The 21,411-nt window shown below is 53.4% G+C and overlaps 1 protein-coding gene across 2 annotated transcripts in view; it reads right to left on the reverse strand.

Annotated features, from left to right (window-relative positions):
- Positions 1-20,679, reverse strand: part of SYNDIG1 (synapse differentiation inducing 1) — a 117,942-nt gene extending 97,263 nt beyond the window's left edge. For both annotated transcript variants that reach the window (XM_032605591.1, XM_032605592.1), the window contains exon 1: positions 20,518-20,679. The gene's annotated coding sequence lies outside the window, so the exon portion shown is untranslated. The remainder of the gene's footprint in view (positions 1-20,517) is intronic.
- Positions 20,680-21,411: the final 732 nt, after the last annotated feature.

A 21,411-nucleotide genomic window follows, 5' to 3' on the forward strand; every position in this document is an offset into this window, starting at 1 on the left:
TGGGGGTACTTTAACTTAGTGCATGGGGACTAGATGTCATAGGTGGAAAAAAATCATCATTTTCACTGCAGATGTGGTAAAGGAAGGAGTAAAACTAGTATTTACTTGTACTGTGCTGAGTTCTCTCACGTTCACTAACAGGGTGATCACCTCGCCGACCCCAGCATGGGAGATGATGCCCACTTATGGAGGAGGAAGCAGATGGCCAGAGAAGCTGGTTACACACCTGGTCAGGAACAGAGGCAGAGTTTACACCCAGGTCTGTTGGAAGCCCACCCTCATTCCATCACATAAAATACCACACTTTTAGAATGAAGAAGAATAAAATACATTTAACAGAAGGAGCTGAAATGTGTACACCACAAGCTATCAGACTCCATTAAAGACATTACAGAACGAAGTAAAGGCAGAGGCATTTCATGTTCACAGACTGGAAACAGCGCCGTCGCGATGGCCACACTCCTCAGGTCAGCCTGCAGATTCCATGCAACCCCGTCAACACAAAGCTGGGTTTTTGGCAGAAAGTGACAAGCTTACCCTAAAATGCACCCAGAAATGCAAGAGACAGGGTTCCCCTCCTGCTGCTTCTGAAGCATAGGTCAACCTAAAGGTTACTGAATATAAAATAGTAACAATCCCATTTATCGGGCAGTTACAGTTAGCCTAGGGGTTCATATACCTCACCAAGGTGATCTTGATCAATCCCCCCAAAAGTTTAGGATTACACAGAACTGCTCCTATTTCACGCCTGAAGAAAGTGAGGGCCAGGTTTTAGGATTTGGCCCTAGTTCTGCCTGAGTAAATCCCCACTGGATTGTCAGAAAGGAAGGTTCTCTACCGTGTTTCTTCCAACCTGATCGACACTGTCTGAAGCTGGGATTGTCAATGGGGTGAGTCTCATCCAAGCTGCCTCCTGGTCCCACCCCAGGTGACACCCAGGCTTGCTGCCCTCGGTGAACAAGTTAGCCGCGGGGAATGGAAAGATGTGGGCTCAGATTATAAACTGGGTTATGCCCAGGACATAAATGGAGGTGGGGGAAACAAAGGATGAGTGCTTTGTATCTCCCCAAAAGGAGGTGCTGGGGGGACCCCAAAAGGCGGTCACGTAGCTGAGCTCCAGCAAGTTGGGCAGCAGGCGGGGTGGGGGAGTCTGAAGGACGTTTCCTGCTCACAGAGGCAGGCCTGTCATCTGAAGCGTCTCAGAGGGACCCCCCTCCCTCTCCACAGGTCAAAGAGTTGAGTTGGCAAATCCCATCCTAGCAGGGGAGCTGCTAGGACCCGGATACACGGGTCCTTTGCCAGGTCAAATCCTTGTCTTAGTTTAAATTTATCCAGTGTAAGTGTAGTCAGTACGATGTCAATGACCACAGTCATAGTAGGTGCATGAGTGACTGTTCCAATAAACAGAAACTCTTTCTAACCGATTGGTGTTAGGTAGCAAATGAGAACTGGCATTTCTGGGACCTTGATTTGAGCAGTGTACACCATTCCTAACAGGGGCACCTACACAGACACAGAAACTTAGCACGCTGGGAGGGACCTCACACCTGCCCGTGGGATAAAGGGCATCTGTGGGTCCAGCTCGGAGGGGGAGGAGGGCTGCCATGTGCCCCCAACCAGGGGCGTCAAGAGAGTCAGAACCACGTGGTACCACGCTGGGGTCCCCTCCCCAGCACGCGGGGGCTCCCCTGCACAGCCACTCTGGCTTTCTGTACAGCAGAGGGGCCAGCGACCAGAATGGGGTCCCTGGTCTTCCCCGTGGCCAGTCCTGGTAGCCCCTGCCCTGCCCACTCCCTCCTGCCACCTGCAGGAACTGCTCACAAATGGGCGATGTCACACCTGCCACCGTCTCTCCACCAGTCACCTCTTATGTCACTGTTCTGTGGTTTCAGGGTCCACCCAGCTCCCCGGCTTCTCAAGGGCTTCCCTCCCCTCCTCAGCATCCTCTCTCTGATACCTCCACTCACCTGCCAGAGCATCAAGCCTCCACCATTGCCCCCAGCACTGAGCTCCAACCCACGGACCTTGACATCTTTCACTGTCTGATCACCTCACACACAGTGTGATCTCTGATCTACCGTTACAATCCCACACTCGCACACACAATTCCCTTGCCCGTGTGCTTTCTTGGCGAAGCCCCTGCCCCCCTCCAGCCTCCCTGACCCCACACCTGGTAAGTGAAGAGGGTGGTTGAGACCCTCCAGCCTTGGCCTCCGTGGCCTGAGATCTCACAGGGCCGAGCCCACGGTGTCTGTTACCCCTTATTCCCATTAGCTGGGCTGATCCCAAGTCTCCTTTCCAGACTCCACAAGCCAGGATGACGCCTGGTCCCTTCTCCATCTTTCCTTTCTTGCCTCTCCCCTGGGTGGGCTCAGCCAGTCCTCAGGCTCAGTACCCGCCACATGCTGGTGGTGTCCACACTGGCACCCACCAGGCCCCCTCTGAGCGGGTGGCCGGGCAGTCACTCCCAGGGGGCCAAGCCCCCGACTCCCAGAGCCTCGAGGCAGAGCCCGCCCTCCCTCCACCCCTGACCCAGCTCTGCACAGCTCGGAGTGCCCGCTGGGATTCAGGTCACTTCTGGGCCCTGGACACCAAGCAGTGAGAGAATAGGAGCCCTGCCTCATGGGCATCCAAGCCCCTCAGCCACGTGGTCCTAGACCTGAGCCATCCTCCATTCGCCTCTTCCTGTCGCGACCCCAGCAGTCCAGTCCCTCCCAGGAGTCCCTGGCCATGTCCTGCCCACCTGCTTCCCCTTCACAGGCACAGCAGAGTCGGACCCCTCAGGAACCAGAGCCTCTTGCTACCGCTCCAACCACCTGCGAGGGTCCCGATGGACTCAGAACACAGCCTGGCCCTGGCCCCTCCGCCTGGAGAGGCCCTGCGGCCCCGCCTTTCCCTCAGCATGGCCGGCTCTCTGCGTGGGTCTATCGGAACTTGGCTGCCGTGCCCACACCCTCTGAGCATGTCTTGTCTCGGATGGATCCTTCCTGTCCTTAGGATCTCAGCCCTGAAGTCGTTTTCTTACAGATGCCAACCATGTCCACCACATAGATCGTTCCAATGGCCCGTCTGCCGGTCACGTGAGCCTGCTTCCTCCACAGTCTAGACTGCCTGCCTGTCCCCACACCACCCAGGGATGCACGTCCTGACAGCTGAGGCCACCTGAGGTCACTTACATCAGAGCCTGGCTCAAAAACGCTCAGCTCTTGGCAGGATGAAAAACCAGTCTTTCTGGAAGGCTCCAGCCCACACTGTCCCAGGTGACTGATTCACATCCACGATCACTTCACACCTGAGCGTTTGCCTGAATCTGCTTGTTCACGATTCACCACCAGACCAGCCACTGCTGGGCCTGAAAGGAGGCACTGGTTCTGCTCCGACCTGGACTCGCTGTGACTGGGCATCATGTCTCTGCTATGGGGCCCTGGCTTCACCTTGTCCGTGACCCTGGACTCAGAGGGGACCAGGACAGAGTGTCAGCTCAGCAGAAGTGACCAAGGAGGTCAGACCAACCGCAGCCCTGCATGGAGACTCTAGGGAAAGGCCGTCTGAAAACCTCCAGAACTTATTTTAATATAAGAGATTACTGTTTCCAAAGGATATTTGATTTGGGGGAAAATCCAGTTGAAATAAATCCACTTAAACCGGGAACCAACCTTCACGGCAGTGTGTGCACACGTGGGTTTCATGCCCCAAAGGGAACTCGTTGTAGGAAGTGAGTTCATTTAACCTTTAACAAGGTTTACAGATAATTACGAGTGTGTGAATTCTCAGAGCAGGGATGATCACGTGGTCAGGTTTGCTGGTGTAATTAATTCTTCCAACAAAACTGATTTCACAGCAACTGGAAAGAGGATGATTTTTGCAAAATAGTCAGGGTTTCCCTAACTTTTGTGAGGACACCTCTGTGCTTCCATAGCCTTGTGTTACAAAGGGCTCCACCTGCCCTCTCCTGGCACCTGTCCTCGACGGCCACCCTCGTCTGCACAGCAGTCTGGCCCTGAGGAAGTCCAGGACCGCCTGCACTGGGCCCCCTCTGCTGGGCCAGGGAGGCGGTCCGGGATCCCCTGGGATTTCTCTGCTCCCTAGCTCTGCCCCACACAGAGGGTCCAAGTTTACAGAGTGTCCGGTGGGGCTGCTGACTTGGCATCTGCCTCCCCCTCCTCTGTGCCCACCGGGAACCCGGCTGCCCAGCTTCCCAGCATCACCTGGCCGCCCTGTGCATAGCCCACTCTCGGTTAAGGCCCCATATGAGGCAGCGCCAGCCCCCGGGAGCTGGCCCGACTTCGGCTAACACCGCTGAGCGCTGCCCCCTCTCAGCTCAGGTAATCGTCAAGACAACACTGGGGGCAACTGATCCTCCTCTTCATTCACAGGGAGAACGAGGCACAGAGAGGTTGAATAACTTTGCCAAGGGCCAGGTGTAGGCCAGGGCTCAGACCCGGGCAGGCGGACCACGGAGTCCCCAGCATAGCCCCTTTGCACCACCACCTCCCTGCCACCGTCCCTCCGGCCCAGCCTCTCTCCATTTCCCAAAGGCCACAAGCAAACCCCATCCCGAGGGCTCATAGGCAAAGCATAACTGCTATTTTGGGTAAAATAACTCTATAAATAAAAATCAAGAAGCTGCAAAGACAAGCCTTATATAAACTCCTCCAGGGACGGTTCTCTTCCCCCCATGTGGAAACAGACCAACCCACAGAAGGACCGAACACGGCAGAAGAAACCCCATCGCTTCCGCCTGCCACTGGTCATCGCGGGAGCAGAACGGAAAGAATCCGCTTACCTAAAAGCCTGGGCCCCAGATTTGCCCACGTCCTCGCCTGACACGTGCTCTCAGGCTCCTGGCTGCCCACCTCCCACCTGCCGCCCCTCTGCTGTTACCTGTGGGCACAGGGGCAGCGGACCCACCCCTGGGGACCACGTTCAGATCTGCCAGCTGGACGAATCGGGGGCTCCAGTGCACTAGAGGGAGGGCCACCTAGCGAAGAAGAAAGCATTCCACGAGGTATCTTCACACAGTCCAGGCACGTGGCTGTCTGTGTCCCCAGAAATGTCCTCTGGCTTGCTGTCCCCCCAGGAACCCCCAGGAGCAGCTCCTTCCAGAAGTGACATTCATGGTGTCAGAGTCTACTGTTCAGGGTGTGAGTGTGTGTGTTTCTGTAAGTGGATATACCCATGTGTGTGTTGGTATGTATGTGAGTGTTGTCTCTGTGAATACATCTGTGTGTGCGTGCGTGCGTGTGAAGGAATGGGGAGGGAACGTGACATTTGTCTACCTACGATATTGTCTTCTAAGAAGAGCTGGATCTCCAGTTCTAGGTCAGGGCACCTGCAGGAGTCTCAGCCTCCACAGGCAGCTCCGACTTGCCAAAACCATGAACAGGGCTGAGTCACTGCGGGAGAAACGATGACTAACATGGAAAGGCTTTTTACATGTAACCTGGGGATCAAACGCTGGTCCTTTCGTCCCAGAGCCGGCAGCACCCTGGAGAGTCCCTGGCCAACGCGGGAGCCGTGCTTCTAGCTGAGAATCCTGGTGGAGAGTCTTCCTCCATATTTAACTCCTGTTCTGCAAACCCTCATATCTGGTCCCACTCAGCTGGTCGATAAGGCACCTGGGCCCAGAATACAGAGCCCTCAGCGACGGCCGACTCAGCGGGGATCCATCTCTCTAAGCAGAGTCAGTGTGTGCACGGGGTGGGCTCCCTGCACCCACGTCCACAGGTTGCAGCACAGAGGCCGCCGGGCCCCCTTCAGCTGGTCCCAGAGCCCGTGGGATGGTCTGGAGCCTGGATGATTATTGCCACCTTGCTCTGGTGCTCATCCATCTGGTCTACCTGTTCTCAACCCGCTCCAGGCAGTGGAGCCACAATTAGGTCACCAAGGGACACGGAGAGCTGATGACAGGGAGGTCGCTCGGCAAGGCACTGTTTTGAGCACTTTGTGTGAGTGAAGAGGGAGCAATGTCTGCCCGGCTGCCAGGTCTGGTGCCGAGAAGGCAGCAGCTAACGTGGGGCAGGGTTCCCCACAGGGGCCCAGGGCTTCCGGCTGAGTCACTTCCCACCTTTCCTCTCTGCAGGGGAGCGAATGGCCTGCTGAACTCCCATCTGACGTTTGCTCAAGGGCTGCAGTGTTTAATTCAGTACAAACATATATTTTTATGTGGAGATATTTTCAGCCCACCTTTTCTAGCCACACGTGTCAGTTATTACTTGCTATGTAACAAACACCCCCAAAGTTAGCAGGTTACAATGGCAGCTGTTTTATTTGCTCACAATCCGCTGGGTCAGCAGGTGGGCGGAGCTTGGCTACTTGGCTCTTGGCTGGTCTGTCCTGGGGGTTACTCGTGAGGCTACAGTCACTGGGGCTCCACTGGGGCTGGGGAGCCCAGGACAGCCTCACCGGCATGGCTGGTGGCTCCTGGTAGCTGTTGGCTGGACCATGTGCTGACCTGGGCTCCTTCACAAGCCTGGCAAGGTCCAGAAGAATGAGTCCAGAAGAAGCCTGGGCTTCTCAGGACCAGCACATCACTCTCCCACTTCACTGTGTTGGTCAAAGTCAGGCAGGTGGCCAGGCCACATCCAAGGGTGGAGAAATAGACTCCCCCTCTTTGTGGGAGGGTGGGGTGTCATTGTTTAAAGGGGGGGTGTGGGGAGATGAGAGGAACCTTGTCGCCCATGTTTGCAAACAAGCTACTGTACCTCCCACTGGGCAAGATATTATGGAAGGAAGGAGACATGCATGATTCCTGCGTGTGCACACATGCATACATGGATACACGCACACTATGTGTGTCTATACATGTGGACATGTATTCATGTGTTTATTATGCCCACTGTCTGCCAAGAGGTGCGCTGGACCCTTTGTGAGACATTCTATCACTTTCTTTGAGAAGATAGCACTGGTCTGAATTTGGAAGTGGAGAGAGCAGAGCACAAACGTAAGAGATGGCAGGATGGCCTGGATGGCCCCTCTGAGCCTGGGTCACAGCTACGACCCCTGCAACACTCCCCCCCAGGAAACCCAGAGGCACAGCAGTCGCCAACTCTAGCATTTGTTTTCTACCTCTAAGTGTGTAAATTAAAGGGACACTAAGAACTTGGTTTTTAACAAATATTACATAAGACAAACTTTAAGCACATTCTATTTCTTGACCCCAGATGCAGGCTGTGCAAGTTTACGTGAGGTGCACAAGCTGACCGGTAATTGTTGTCGGCAGGCTGGCATCTCCCACTAAGCAGCCGGGACCCTCCGTCGGCTCAGACCAGGGACAAGGGGTGCCGTCCTCCTCTTCCATGCCCCCACTCTCTCCCACCACCTCAGCCCTTCATTACCTGCCCGCCCAAAGTGCGACCTGGGACCAGCGGCACCCTCATCACTGGACACTTGTTAGAAATGCAGAGCTCAGGCTCCGACCCAGACATGCTGAGCCCAGGTCCGAACGTCTGCAAATCCCCAGGTGTTTTGTGTGCATTAGAGTTTGGCAAGCATGGCTTTAACAGGTGTTTCAGTAAGAAAAGCCAACTCAGCTGCTCCTTTAACATTATTAAACTCAATTTGTATTCTTTACATTCTTTGTGCATAAACCAATTTTCAACATCCCCTGGTGAATCTACTGTGCAGCCAACTTTGAGAAGCACCTGGACTTGGGCCGCTCAAAGTGAGGCAACATCAACATCTTGGTGCCTGGCAGGGACGCAGGGTCTCCTGCCCTGATCCGCTGTCCCAGAACCTGCATTTACCAGCCCCCAGGAAATGCGTGTGGTCACTCAAGCTGAGCGGCTCTGCCTGGCCTCAGTCCTGGCTGCTTGGCTCAAGTCCAAGGTTTGCCACCTCCCTTGTACCCACCTGCCTGCCATCCATCCCACACACACTACACACAACTTATCACCAGCAAACCACCGTGTTTCTCTTGTTGTTCACAAGTACACGTGATCTGGTCTTCCTATCCCACCCCTATCCCTGTCAACTCCTCTCATTGACAGGGGGGCAACAGTCACTGGCTGAGTGGAGAACCCACCACAGGATATCATCTTTGCCCATCTTCACCTGGAGGCTGGAAAAGTTAAATCCTCCTCCTTACACAAGGCTTTCTTGTAACCAAGAGTGGTCACACACACAGCTCTGGCCAAAGACTGCTGTGGGCAAATGTCTTCTGAGGGGCTCTGTCCACCTCTCCCACCTTTTGCCTTGACCTCAGATGTGATGTCCAGGGCTGCAGCAGCCATCTGGGAACCAGGAGGTGGTAGAGATGTAGCCCTGACTCCACTGAGGTGCCGACTCAGCACCTCCCACCTCCAGGCTCGTATCATGTCAGAAAAACAACCCCCATAGTTCAGCTCCCGTGCCCCTGGTTTTCTGTCATTGTTGCTGTTTCAGTTCTAGGTTCATAGGTTAGAACCTGTGTTCTAACCTAGACTTAAACAGGCCTTTTTATTTTGCACATAAATAAGGAAAAGAAGAAAATAAGAAGTGAAAAAGCAAAAAAGTTAGATCCAAATCGGCTTTGCCACTGATTTCTATGTAAATCTGGAGAGGTTAATAGACCTGCGAGGACATGAAACTTCTCCCTTTTTTCCTCACCTGTCCCTTTTATCTCTTCAGTGAAAACACTGGAGAATGATGGAATTGAACAAAATTCCCAAGACCTAGAATTCACTCACGTAATAACTAATGTACACACGTGTTGTGCAAAACTGGTGCTATTAACCTATGACCCAGTTTCTGACTATGGGCCTAAGATAGCATCACATTCTAGAATATACTTTTGAGAAACAATGTGACTTGTGACTCACACATAGTTGATGGGATGTGGCGGGAGTTACTCCTGAGGCTACGTCGGAAGAGTCCATGTCAATTATTTGCTAGTAATTAGAACCTTAGCGCTCCAACTAATATAGGTTTATTTTTTATTGTGGTAAAATACACAACATAAAATTTACACATGGACTATTTTCAAGTGTACGGTTCAGTATTGTTAAGTAGATTCACATTGTTGTGAAACAGATCTCCAGAACTTCTTTTTTTTTTAGGACTGAACCTCCCCACTTCCCCTACCTAAGTTCTCTCTCTACTTCATCCTTTATTTGCATTTTCATAGTAATTCCAAGAAAGAGGTGGGTAGGCATCTTCTCCATTTTACAGATGGGAAAGCACCGGAGTCGGGTGGCCTCACCTGCATCCCCTGGGCTCTTGAATGGCAGGCTTCTGGGTCGTCTGGTACCCAACCCACAGCTCGTGCCCAGAGATGGGGTTCTCCTGAGCACCAGAAGCGGCCAAGCAATCCTTTCCACAGTTGTGTTTTTGTTTTATTGAGGTATAATTGACATATAACGTTACATTACTTTCAGGTGAGCAACAGGTGATTCGTTATTTGTATATATTGTGAAATGATCACAATAGGTCTAACTAACATCTATCACGAGGCACAGTTACAACTTTTTTCCTGTGACGAGAACTTTTAAGATCTAGGCTCTTTCAAATATACAGTACAGTATTGTTAACGTTAGTCACTGTGCTGTACATTACAACCCATGACATTCATTTTGTAACTGGAATTAGTACCTCTTGACCCCCTTCACTCATTTTCCCCACCCAGCCCTACCTGTCTGTGGCAACCACCAATCTCTTCTCTGTATCTATGAGTTCAGAGTTTGTTTTTTTCAGAGTCCACATACAAGTGGGGATCCTATGGTATTTATCTTTCTCTGTCTTATTTCACTTACCATAATGCCTCAAGTTCCAGCCATGTTGTTGCAAATGGCAGGATTTCCTTCTTTTTTATGGCTGAATAGTATTCCATTGTGTATATATGTGTCTATTTCTATAGCTATATATATCACATCTTCTTTGTCCATTTATCAGTGCTACCATATCTTGGCTATCGTAAATAATGCTGCAGTGAATACATATATCTTTTTGAGTTAATGTTTTCATTTTCTTTGGATAAACCCAAAAGTGAAATTGCTGGATCGTATGGTAGTTCCATTTTTTATGTTTTTAGGAATCTCCATGCTGTTTTCCATAGCGACTGCACCAATTTACATTCCCGCCAACAGTGCATGAGAGTTCCCTTTTCTCCACATCTTCAACAGCACCTGATTTATTGTCTTTTTGATAATAGCCATTCTGACAGGTGTGAGGTGATATCTCATTGTGGTTTTGATTTGCATTTCCCTGATGATTGGTGAGTTGAGAACTTTTTCAGGTACTTGCTGGCCATCTGTATGTCTTCTTTGGAAAAATCTTTATTCAGACCCTCTGCCCACTTTTTAAAAAAACTTATTTATTTATTTTTGGCTGTGTTGGGTCTTTGTTGCTGCGTGCGGGCTTTCTCTAGTTGCGGTGAGCAGGGGCTACTCTTCGTCATGGTCCGCAGGCTTCTCTTTGCAGTGGCTTCTCTTGTTGTGGAGCATGGGCCCTAGAGTGTGCAGGCTTCAGTAATTGTAGCACATGGGCTCAGTAGTTGTGGCTTGCAGGCTCTAGAGCGCAGGCTCAGTAGTTGTGGCTCCACGGCATGTGGGATCTTTCCGGACCAGGGCTTGAACCCATGTCCCCTGCATTGGCAGGTGGATTCTTAACCACTGCACCACCAGGGAAGCCCCTGAGATCCTCTGCTCATTTTTAATAAGATTTTTTTTTTGTTATTGAGTTGTATGAGTTATTTATATATTTTGGGGTTTTAACACCTTATCAGACATATAATTTGCAAATATTTTTTCCCAGTGAGTAGGTTGGTTGCCTTTCATTTTGTTAACGGTTTGCTTTGCTGTGCAGAAGTTTTTTAGTTTGATGGAGTCTCACTTGTTTATTTTTGCTTTTGTTGCCTTTGTTTTGATGTCAAATCCAAAAATCATTGCCAAGACCAATGTCATGGAGCCTTACCACCTATGTTTTCTTCCAGGAGTTTTGTGGTTTTGGATCTTACATTCAAATCTTTGATTCATTTTAAGTTTGTGTGTGGTGTAATATAGTGCTCCAATTTCACTCTTTTGTGTGTGACCATTTAGCTTTCCCAACACCACTGATTGAAAAGACTGTCCTTTTCCCCTTGCATTTTCTTGACTACTTCGTCATATGTTGATTGACCATATATGTATGGGTTTATTTCTGGGCTTTTTATTCTGTCTCATCGATCTATGTGTCTGCTTTTATGCCGGTATCATACTGTTTTGATTACTATAGCTTTGTAATATAGTTTGAAGCCAAGAAACGTGATGCTTCCAGGACAGTTCAGCTGGTCAGAGTATGAGGAGGGTGAAAACTGTGGGCTCCTACCAGGCTCACACATCCTGGCCAAGAGGATGGGGAATACAAGGAGGTCAGGGTGGGGAAGAAGGATTCAGAGGAGAGAGAGGTGCAGGTCAGGACTGTGCTCCCAAGATGTTTTCTAGGGCTGAGCTGAGCTCCAGTGGAGACGGGGTACCTCTGATTTGTGCCCCCAAGAAACAACTTGAGTTCATCTGGACTTTACTCTCCAAGAAAGGCACCAGTTTGGTCTTAAGGAGAAAGGGGAGCAATGGGCAGGGTCTAACTCACTGAAATATATTTTTGAAATATCTGAAGCTCTGAATACAAATTCCAGGAAGACCAGCATTTCTGGGCAGCATCTAAGGACGTTTCTGTCTTCTGGGGAAAGCCTTGTGCCCAGAGCGGGAAAGAGGTCTCACTGGGCAGCCTGCCATCCTGTTTAATGTATCTGGATGTTCTCTGTGCCATCCGGGGCCTGTGGCATTAGAGGAAACAGTTTCCCCTCTGACCGTGGTGTGTCGTGCAGGAGATTTCTATTCTCCTGGACAGCTGCAGGCACACATCCTCCCAGCTGGGACACAGCTGGGCTTTCTGCTCACCCTGGGTCACTGTTTGGTGACCTGCATGGGCACTCTTCTCCCAGGAAACCACCACAAAGTACAGAAGGACAGATGACCCAGCTATGTTTGTCCCACTTCGCCTCCATTGTAGAATGGAGCATCTGCATCTGCGTGTCTGCCCAGTGATGACACAGGACGGGCAGCTGTCCTGAGCTTCACACCAAGCTCAGTGCCAGGTTGGGGGTGGGCAAACGTGACCTTGAAACAAACACTAAACGAACAGATCCCTGAAGGGTCCACACACAGGGCCCTTCCTCTGGCGACATGAGGCTGCAGATCGGGCTGGGAACCCCTGAGTTTCACCCCATCAAGTTTGATCGGGACTCCCAATCAAACGGAATGATATACACATTTCCCACCATTATCCTCCCTTCCTGCCTGGGAGGGAGATGCAGTATGGGGCAAACAGGAGAAGCTCCTGTGGGTTTCCTGGAATAAGCACCGGAGAAGCTGCAGATGAGCTGTGAAAGCTTCAGTCTGGCCCTTCAGACTCAACTCCTCCAAGTTCATGAATTCGCCTCGTTTCACCTGGAAACTGGACAGTGGGGTTCCCTTGGTGCAGCCAGGCCAGTCCTGGGGTGAGGCACCAGCTCAGATGGGCACAGCAGCTCCACCTGAGAGAGGATGGAGAGCTGCGCCACTGCCCAGGGAGGGGAAGCTGAGGACCGCGTCCCTGCAGGTGGGTCCAGACCCCAGGGTCCTGGAGCCCCTGCTACCCGTGGTGCAGGAGGGGCCCCTCCTGCCAGCTCTCAGCCTCCCTGGGCCCGGCCTCACTCATCTCTGATCCCACAGCCCCCGTTTCCATTGAAGAGCGGCCAGCTCCCCCGGCACCCAGGACCTACTGCGGCCATGAGGGCAGGAGCCCAAGGGACTCACCATCCCTGCCCTCCTGGCTGGTCAGGGCTCTGCCGTTGCCATGTCCATGGTCCAGGATCTCCCGGTCACCCCAAGAGCCCCTCTCCTCTTGTGCTCACCCACTCCTGAAGCAGGCCCACGTCACCCCCATTGCTGCCCCCAGCCTCTGGCACGCACGCATCCACATGCCCACAGGCCCTCGCCCCAAGGATGGAGAGATGCCCACAGGTCTGGGGACACGTTTCCGAGAGGTCATACACTTTCTCCCGGAAGCTGAGTGGATAAGCCAGGAGCACGGATCTTGAGGTCAGGGTGGCTGCAGCAGCAGAGGCCGCACTCCCATTCTGCAGACAGAGCGGGGACACTCAAGGCTGGTGGGGAGATCTGGGCTGGAGGCGGGAGCGGTGCCCTGGGAAGGCCCTGGGGAAGGATTTGCCGGTGCCTCTCTGACAGCAGAGAGGGGAACAACCAAAGCTCCAATGAGGAAAAGCTGTTGGCCCCTTTCCTCCTCCTCCCCCACCCCATGTCCCAGCGCCCGAGCAGAACAGAAGAGCTGATGACAGATAGACCAGGGTCCCTCCCACCAGGCAGCGTTTCTCCAGCCCATAGTGGGACGTGGCTGCACTTCTAAATTGGACGAGGTAATGGACTATCTGAAGGCGATCAGACACCTGTGTGGGAGCCCAGGGCCCTGGAACAGCTGGAGCACAAGACGTGGGCGGCTCTATATGGGCCACAGTTCGGGAGCCCAACCTCATCAAGGTCACCGGGAAGCCCTTTTGCTCGCACGTCTGGGAGCCTGGCTGCCGCAGTCCTGGGTACACAGAGCAGCCGGAGAAGGCAGAGCGGCTCTGAGTGGGGATGGGCTCAGAGCCAGCGGGATGCAGCCTGTGCCCACCGAGGAGCTTCTGAGTCCGGGGGCAAAGAGGTGAACAGGAAGCGGGGGCGGAGGTGCCTCCAAAGCGTCCACTTTCCTGATGGAGCGCTGGTGCTGGGTACGTGAACACGTGAAAACCTCCCTGCTCTGGACCACGATCAAACACCTGTGGGCAGAGGGCACAGCCACGCGTTCACAGCTGCACTGCAGCCACTCGCCCAGTGGGCAGGTCTGTCCTGCACACACACAGAGACGACTAGAATCTGGGACGAAACTTATGTCTGTGACCCAAGAGCCTGAAGTATGTGTTCTTCCTGGAAAGGGACTTGGCAAATCACTGCTCAAGTCCAGCAACAGGGAAGGAAAGGGCATTATTCTGCACAGTTTGAGTCCACAATACATTCTCCTCTATGGTTTTAGAACAGACGGTGATGTCCCCAAATGTCCCTATTCACAGGTAATGCACCTGTACCCCGAACATTCAGATTGGCAATCCTGCCAAGAATATTGTGCAGAGGACTTGACAAGTGGGGTTAAAGGGGATGACAGAAGGTCTGGGATGCAGTCACATCAGGGGCCCTCCTGTTCTGGGTCGCTCGGGAGGTATGTGCTGAGTCCAAAGGGTGTTAGGAGAGATGCCGGCAAGAGTCTTGAGATCTCATTCTGAGCAAAGGGAACAAGGAAGTGGGTGCCCATGTGTCAGGTGGCACATTCCATCCACAGCTTTGAAAATAATAAGAGTGAAAGGCAGAGAATGAACTTAGAACAGAAGAGATGACTTCCCTTTACTTAAAATTGGCTTTTAACAGAAATCCATCTTGGTGATGGAGTGGGGCTACGGTCCTGCATGGAGAACTGAGCCGGGTGTTCTGTGTCTCTGGGTTTAGTGTAGAAAAGCAAAGCCGTGAGGCAGTGAGTATGTTAATTCATCCGCTCAGAGCCTGTGTTTTGAAGCTGCTTGTATGGAGGACATGAGGGGAGAGGAAGAGAGTAGGAGAGAGAAATGGGGATGGGGTCGTCTGTAGGCGAGAGGCCCTGGAAGGCATTTCGGGGCTGGGCTGGGAAGGGTGGACTTGCCCAGCACAGGGGCCTCTCCACCGTCTGCGTGCACACAGGGCACAGTCTGGAGCAGACGCCTGGCTCTTAAAACACATCTACCAATGCCTGAGCCACAGGCACGGGCCAGACCCTGTGCTCAGACCCAGAGCACACTGCTGACCTGCCTCATTTCACCTTTCCTGCTGCCCCACAGGACACAGCACCCTTACCCCAACTGGAATGGATATGTTCCCTCAAAGGGAAACACTTGGGAAAGGGCCGAGGCAGAAATTTCAGATACTAAGGTTGGCTGCAGAAATGCACATACTTTATTTAAAGGCAATCTGAGACACTGCAGAAACAGAAGTATTGGTAGCAACCTTTGGCGGCATGACCTGGGCATCCATGGAGTCCCTGTGATGCTAAACAGAGCCTAAGCCCAACCCTCAGGGCTGTATTTCCCAGCCCTGACCTAGGAATTAATCGCGTTGTAATCCTCAAAAGCAAACCCTCTTATTTCAGACACTGCACAGCTGAGAGCCCGTGGCACCAAGGTGGGAGCGCCAGGATCAGGAGAATCGGTTAAAAACTGCATATTGCACCTAAGGCAGAACGGTAAGTTTATGTCACATGTTCGTTTTTCTGCTTCCCTGAGCAGGGGTGAAGCCTCACCATATTTGAGGCAAGACTATTTGTCTCCTTCAGAAGTATCTTTGGTTTAAAATTGAGGCAATGGAATAAGACTTCTGTGTTTCTAATTGTCTGAAATGTTTGTTTGCTTTTTGGTTTTGTTTTGGACACTGACACTTCCCAACAGAAAAGATTAAGAAAGGAACAGATGGGAGGCACTTTGAAAAGTGGTTACTCAATGAGGTCAAATGTTTGAGAAGTAATACGTTTTAAAAATATGACTTTAGGGCTTCCCTGGTGGCACAGTGGTTGAGAGTCCGCCTGCCGATGCAGAGGACGCGGGTTCGTGCCCCGGTCCGGGAAGATCCCACATGCCGCGGAGCGGCGGGGCCCGTGAGCCATGGCCGCTGAGCCTGCGCGTCGGGAGCCTGTGTTCCGCAATGGGAGAGGCCACAACAGTGAGAGGCCCGCGTACCGCAAAGAAAAAAAAGAATTTAAACTAAGCAGGCCCTTCATGAAAGACTCAACCTGCAATCAATAAACACTCATGTTCTCTCCTTCAGAGTCACAGTCCCTAAACGTCACTATAGCATTATCAGGAACTATGTTTAAAAATGACTGTGATGAACATAAGATCCAACTGGGAACTAAAAACTCAAAATGTTTTACACTGAATATTGATTTGAACCGCAAGAACAAAACCTCCACCTCTCTGGAATAATGTTAATAGAACTCCTCGGTAAATTCTTTTATGCAAGCCAATAATGCAGAGCTGTCCCCTGGCTTGATCTATAGGAAGCAACTTCTATTTTTATTATTTTCTACGCATGTATATTGTTTCCTGGTTGTGTTATTCTTAGTTCTAACAGTTCTCTTATTTGTTTTTGTTTTCCTTAAGTATTTTATTTTATTTCATTTTGTTCAATTTAATAGGTTATTTATCACAACACGGTTCAAGATGACTCAGACTTTGGATCGAAACAACGTTTGTAACTTAAAACATCATGCATTGTAAGTGGTGCTTTGCGGTTTGTTGAGAACCTGCTTTAAAACGTTTTATCCTAAAGAATGTGCATCATGTAACTTTTATAATGTGATGTGAGTCTAAGTCAAGTTGTGTTAGAGGTATCTTTCATAAACCTTTTCCACACATGCCCTCTGAACCCACCCGAGGGGAATGTTGACACCACTCAGGAGGCTCCTACGTGAGGACATACCCACATGGACAGGTGCCCCTGACGTTACCCTGACTCTTGCCAACAAGAAGTTGGCGGATGCAGGGGCAAGGATGGGCCGGGGCCCACACTGTGTCCTGAGAACCACGGGGACACAAACTTCACCCAGGGAGACATCGACATCCAAAGACTCTAACTAAAGTGCTCCTAAACCAGAGTCATCCCTATTTTAAAAACTGGGGCAACCATAAACATTTTGTTTTCAAAATCCTGGAAGGAACGTGGATGGAAGGAAAGAGAATCTCAGAAAAGTTAAGTGATCTCAGGTCATTCAACAGACAAGCAGCAGAGCCTGGAGATGGAGGCCTGTCTTGGCACTGGGATGCCAGACGTTGTCCTGGGGTGGGGCAACCACCTGTGTCTCCAGACTCCTGCCCCCTCCCTCCTACCCCCTCCTCTCTCCCCCCGCCCCCTCCCTCCCCCCTCCCAGCCTTGGTCCTCAGGCTGCCTGATCTAAACCAAGCCATGTCGAGGGCACTGAATTGTAGCCCAGTGCCTGAAAGAGTTACAGCTGTTCCTGTTTCAAACATGGTTATAAGCTCTCAGGAAAAATTTGAAATTGCACAGAGAACGTAGAAGAATCACATTTGTTTAAACTACCGACTGCTACCTACGTTACTCCAATTCTGCTGGCACGGGCAGGATCCGGGTCAGCCTACGGTCAATGTTCAGAATATTTAATATTTGAACACTTTTCACGTTTTGTTTTCCGACATGTTGGCACAATGCCTCCAGGACAGGGATGCCGGGCCAAAGATGTGGTCCCAGTGTTGCTCCCTATCAGCATCTTTCCCCCCAGACAGCCTCATGTGACCTCCCACCGAAGGACCAGGCCTTTCTGCTTCTCGTTAGCCCCAGGCTGTGCCGATGCTCACAACCCAACACCCCGTGCCTCAACCTTTGCACCTTTGCCCCCTCAGTCCGAGGGTTTGCTGACGACGTGAGTCTGTTCAGACTACAGGTCACAGCACTGCGATTGGCCCGTTTGGCCGTGAGGATCCGCAATGTGCACGGGCCCCACAGAGGCCAAAAGGAGGAGCTAGGGGTCACGCTGGTTTTATCTGGGGGAAGGAGGACATAAAGGTGCTGGCCTACAGGATGGTTATTCATATCACAAGAGGCTGGCCAAGGATGCCATTAAAGAGTGCACCGTATCAAGGTATTCAAAAGTTTGCCAAATCCTTCAAGCACGTCGCTGACAATTTTTAGGAACAGCTTTTCTGTAAAAGAATGTGCGGAGGTGTGCAGAGTGAGGGGGGGGCACGTAGGTATGGGGGTCCCCTCCCACGGCCTCTGGAGGCTGGTCCCAGGCTACCTCCTCCAGCCAACAGACTCCACACTCGGAACGCATCTGAGGGAGCAGAGTCTCCAGATGTGACCAGGTGATGAGCAAACGTTCTCTAATTGAGAGATGAAATGTTAGCACCCTCATGAGCCTCAGAATAGCACCAACTAGTGTCGCCCATAGAAAACTTACATAAGAAAATATCTTTTTATTCTCTTATAATAGTAATAACTCCCGAGAAAATATGCGTTAGAGCTGAGAGAGGGAGGCAAGTCAGTGCAGCACTTAAAATTTCTGCCAATGCTAAATGTGGAAGAAATGAACTGCTTATGACTTATGAATTGAGTTTTAAAGTTTTTTTTTTGTTTTGTTTTGTTTTTTTACCAAAAAAGTAATGTTCTTTTGCTTGTATCGGTTCAGCTGGAATCTGTTTCTTCCCTGCACGTCCGCTGGCAGGAGTCAAATGTAATTGTTTCAGATGTCTCTTTTCTCAGGGTCTGAATTTCCCTCTCCTCCTTCAACCCCCCTCTTTGTGCCTCCAGGAATGTTAGCAGGTTTCTTTTCTACCCCCAGATGGACAGCGGGGCACCTTCGTTTCTATTTTAACATCACCTATTTCTAATGGAATCATTCAAAGAAGTTGTTTCTGCTGATGGTTATGTGAAAACGAAATGAAACGTCATCAGCTGGAGATTCATGGGCCACATTCAGCAGTGGAGTGAGCTGGGAATAAGTTTCCAAATCCTTCCTCAGACACGGGCCTCCCAAACTCGAAGGAGGGTGGTAAACAGGAGGGAAAGGCAGCAGGGTGGATGAGGGGCACACTGCAGGGTCAGTGCGCTGTTCTTCCCACCTCTGCGAACCACTGACATTTTCCACTGTAAAAAACTTTAGACATGGATTTCCCCAGTTTTTCCTTTATTTAACAAGGCCCTCTTGATTATGGCGATTCCATTTTCATGCAGTAGGTGGGGGCAGGGTGGGAGAGGCCACCAGATCAGTGACAAACCAACGTTTGCTCTAGGCAAAGGGGCCCTGGGGTGTTGGAGAGAGGGTGAGAGGGAGGTGGAAGGCTCACCCTCAAACGTCTCACAGGCCCACACCTGTGGTCTGATCTCCAGAGAGACATTCCACACAACCACCAGGCACACAGCTGGCGATAATTCATCCCAAAATCTGCTCCAGCCACTTCCTGTCTTAGCCAGAACGGACATCGGCCTCACCGCCGGGCTGGCTCTCCACTCTGGCCGCTGTGAGCATTTAGGGAGCCAGACCCCCTCAGGAGACCACATCCCAGCACCAGCGCTGACTGCCCAGCAATCTCTCCTCAGCAAAAAAAGTTGGCTGGCTCTGGGGTTTGTTACAGGCCGCTCGCCCCACAGGCTGCAGTTCTGCTCAGGGCAGAAGCCGCTCCCTTTGGGCTCTGACCAAACACACTGGCCGGCAGGAGGGGGACCCACAGATACACTGACCCAGGTGCTCGCCCCACTGCCTGAGCCTGATTCTAACTGCAAATCGGAGCCACCTACCCCCAGCCCCTAAATCTGCCAAGCCCGCAGCCAGTGTCCGCTGCACCAAACCCGAACCCGGGAGGTGGCCCGGGAAGGCGCAGACAGGAGTCTGGCCAGGAGCCTGGCGGCGCCAGCGCATCTGACGCCGCAGAAGGGCTGCACGCACCTGAAGTCTGGGTGATAGGCGCCCACGCCCCTGCGTGCAAGAGGCACCCAAGGAGACGAAGGCGATGAGAAGACCCCTTTCTCTAGTCCTTCAGGAAAGCCAAGCGACCCCACTGGCAGCCTCCCCAAAGCAGGACTGTAAGCGCCCACTCCACTGGAGTCTCGCAGAAAACATCGCGATCAAAGCCCCTTCCTCCGGAAAAATGCCCCGTTCTGCCTGTAATCCAATTCTCTCTCCCCGCACCTGGAGAGCGCGCACGAAGAGGCAGAAATCATACCCAGGGAAATTGTGACCAGAACTTGAACCCCAAACGCATCCACTCATTCCCAGCTCCGCGCTGTGGCTGGCGGCTCCCAGGGCTCCGGGCTGTCGCGGCTGCCAGGGACCAGATAGCGCGCGCGGAACCGAGGGGCTCCCAGAGTCCCGGTCTCTGTCCCGGTCGTCGGTCAGGAGTCCCCATCCCCAGCGCGCTCGCACCCTCGCCTTCCTTTTTCCCTCCGCTCGGCAAATCGAAGCCCGCTTCCCTTGCCTGTCCCAGATGGACCTCGGACCCCAGCTCCGCGGCGGTCCCGCTCACCAGCCCCAGTCGGTCTCCTTTGGGTCGCTGGAGGGGGTCTCCCGGACCCTCAGAGCCAATGCCCGCCGCGCGCCTCCACCGCCCCGGGCAGCCCCGCTCCGCCGCGCTCCCGGGTTTTGGTCTCAGCAGCTCCCTCCGACTTTGCACAGCGGCGCCTCCGCGCCGCCGGGGCTCCTGGGGTGGCGAGGCGCCAAGCTGCAGCCCGGGCTGCCGGCGCCCGGCCCCTTCCTCCACATCTTCCTCGTCCGCTCCGCTCTCCCTGGCGCCTGGCGACCCCGCGCCTCCCCGGTCCCGCCGCCCCGACCACCCGAACTCACCCCGGAGCCGCGACGCCGCAGGTCTGCGCGCTCCGAGGCGGAGCCAGGACGCCCTCCCGCGCGGGGGCAGCCTCCCTGCCGCCTGCCCGCGGCCCCCGCCCCGCTCCCGCCGGCCCCTCCGCTGCCCGCGCTGCCGTGGCGGTCGGGACTCACCTCCCGGACAAGGTGACCCGCTAGTGTGCCCGGTGGCGGCCCGCGCGTCTCCGGAGGCAGCGAGCGCGCGGGGCGCGGGGCGCGGGGCGCGGGGTGTGCGGCGCCCGCCTCTGCTCCCGGCTGTCTCCCACGCCGCCCGGCTTTTTCCCCTTCCGTCCACTCCCTGCCGCTCGGCCCTGCGCTCGCCGCCCGCGCCCCCGGCTGCCCCGCGCGTACTGGAGCGCCGGGCGCGGGGCAGCGGCGGCGGCCCGGGCTGCTGGAGCGAGCTAGCGGCGGCGGCGGGGCGGAGCCCGGCCCTCCGGCCACCGGGAGAGGAGGGTGAGAGGAGACTCCCGCGGCGCGCACCCGGCCGGCGGGTGGGCGAGGGGCGCCCGGGGCGCGCCGCTCGGCTCGGCTCCCGAGCCTGGAGACACGCGTGCCGGAGGCGGCGGCCACGGGCTCTAGGGATGGCAGGAAGGAGGAGGAGGAGGGAACGGCTCCGCGCGAAGGCGCCGCCAACTTTGCCCCAGGCCGCCGGGCCCCGCGGGGGATCGCGTCTGGCAGGTGGCCCGGGCCCGGTGTCTGGGAATGTGGGTGACAGAGGCTGGGGGAAGGGGGCATCCACTGGGGACTAGGAGGGCGGATTTGTCGCCTGGTTCGGAGAAGAGATGGCTCCCCTCGGTCCTAAAGGCCTCTCCAGGCTCTGGTTCGTTCTTTCTGAGGTTCCTAAGGACCCACTTTATAGGCCTTTATCTCCTCGGGTCCTGACCAGCCAATCAACCCCGTGAAACCAGGCGCGGGGCCCAGACTCCAGGACCTCGACCCAGTGTCAGACCGGTCTGATGCGCGTGCAGGGCTGGCCCTGGGCAGTGGGAATTGAGAGGAAAACTAGGTTGTCGGGAGAAGGGGGCTGGG

Source organism: Phocoena sinus, chromosome 15 (assembly GCF_008692025.1).
Source record: "Phocoena sinus isolate mPhoSin1 chromosome 15, mPhoSin1.pri, whole genome shotgun sequence".
In the NCBI taxonomy this organism is placed as follows: domain Eukaryota; kingdom Metazoa; phylum Chordata; class Mammalia; order Artiodactyla; family Phocoenidae; genus Phocoena; species Phocoena sinus.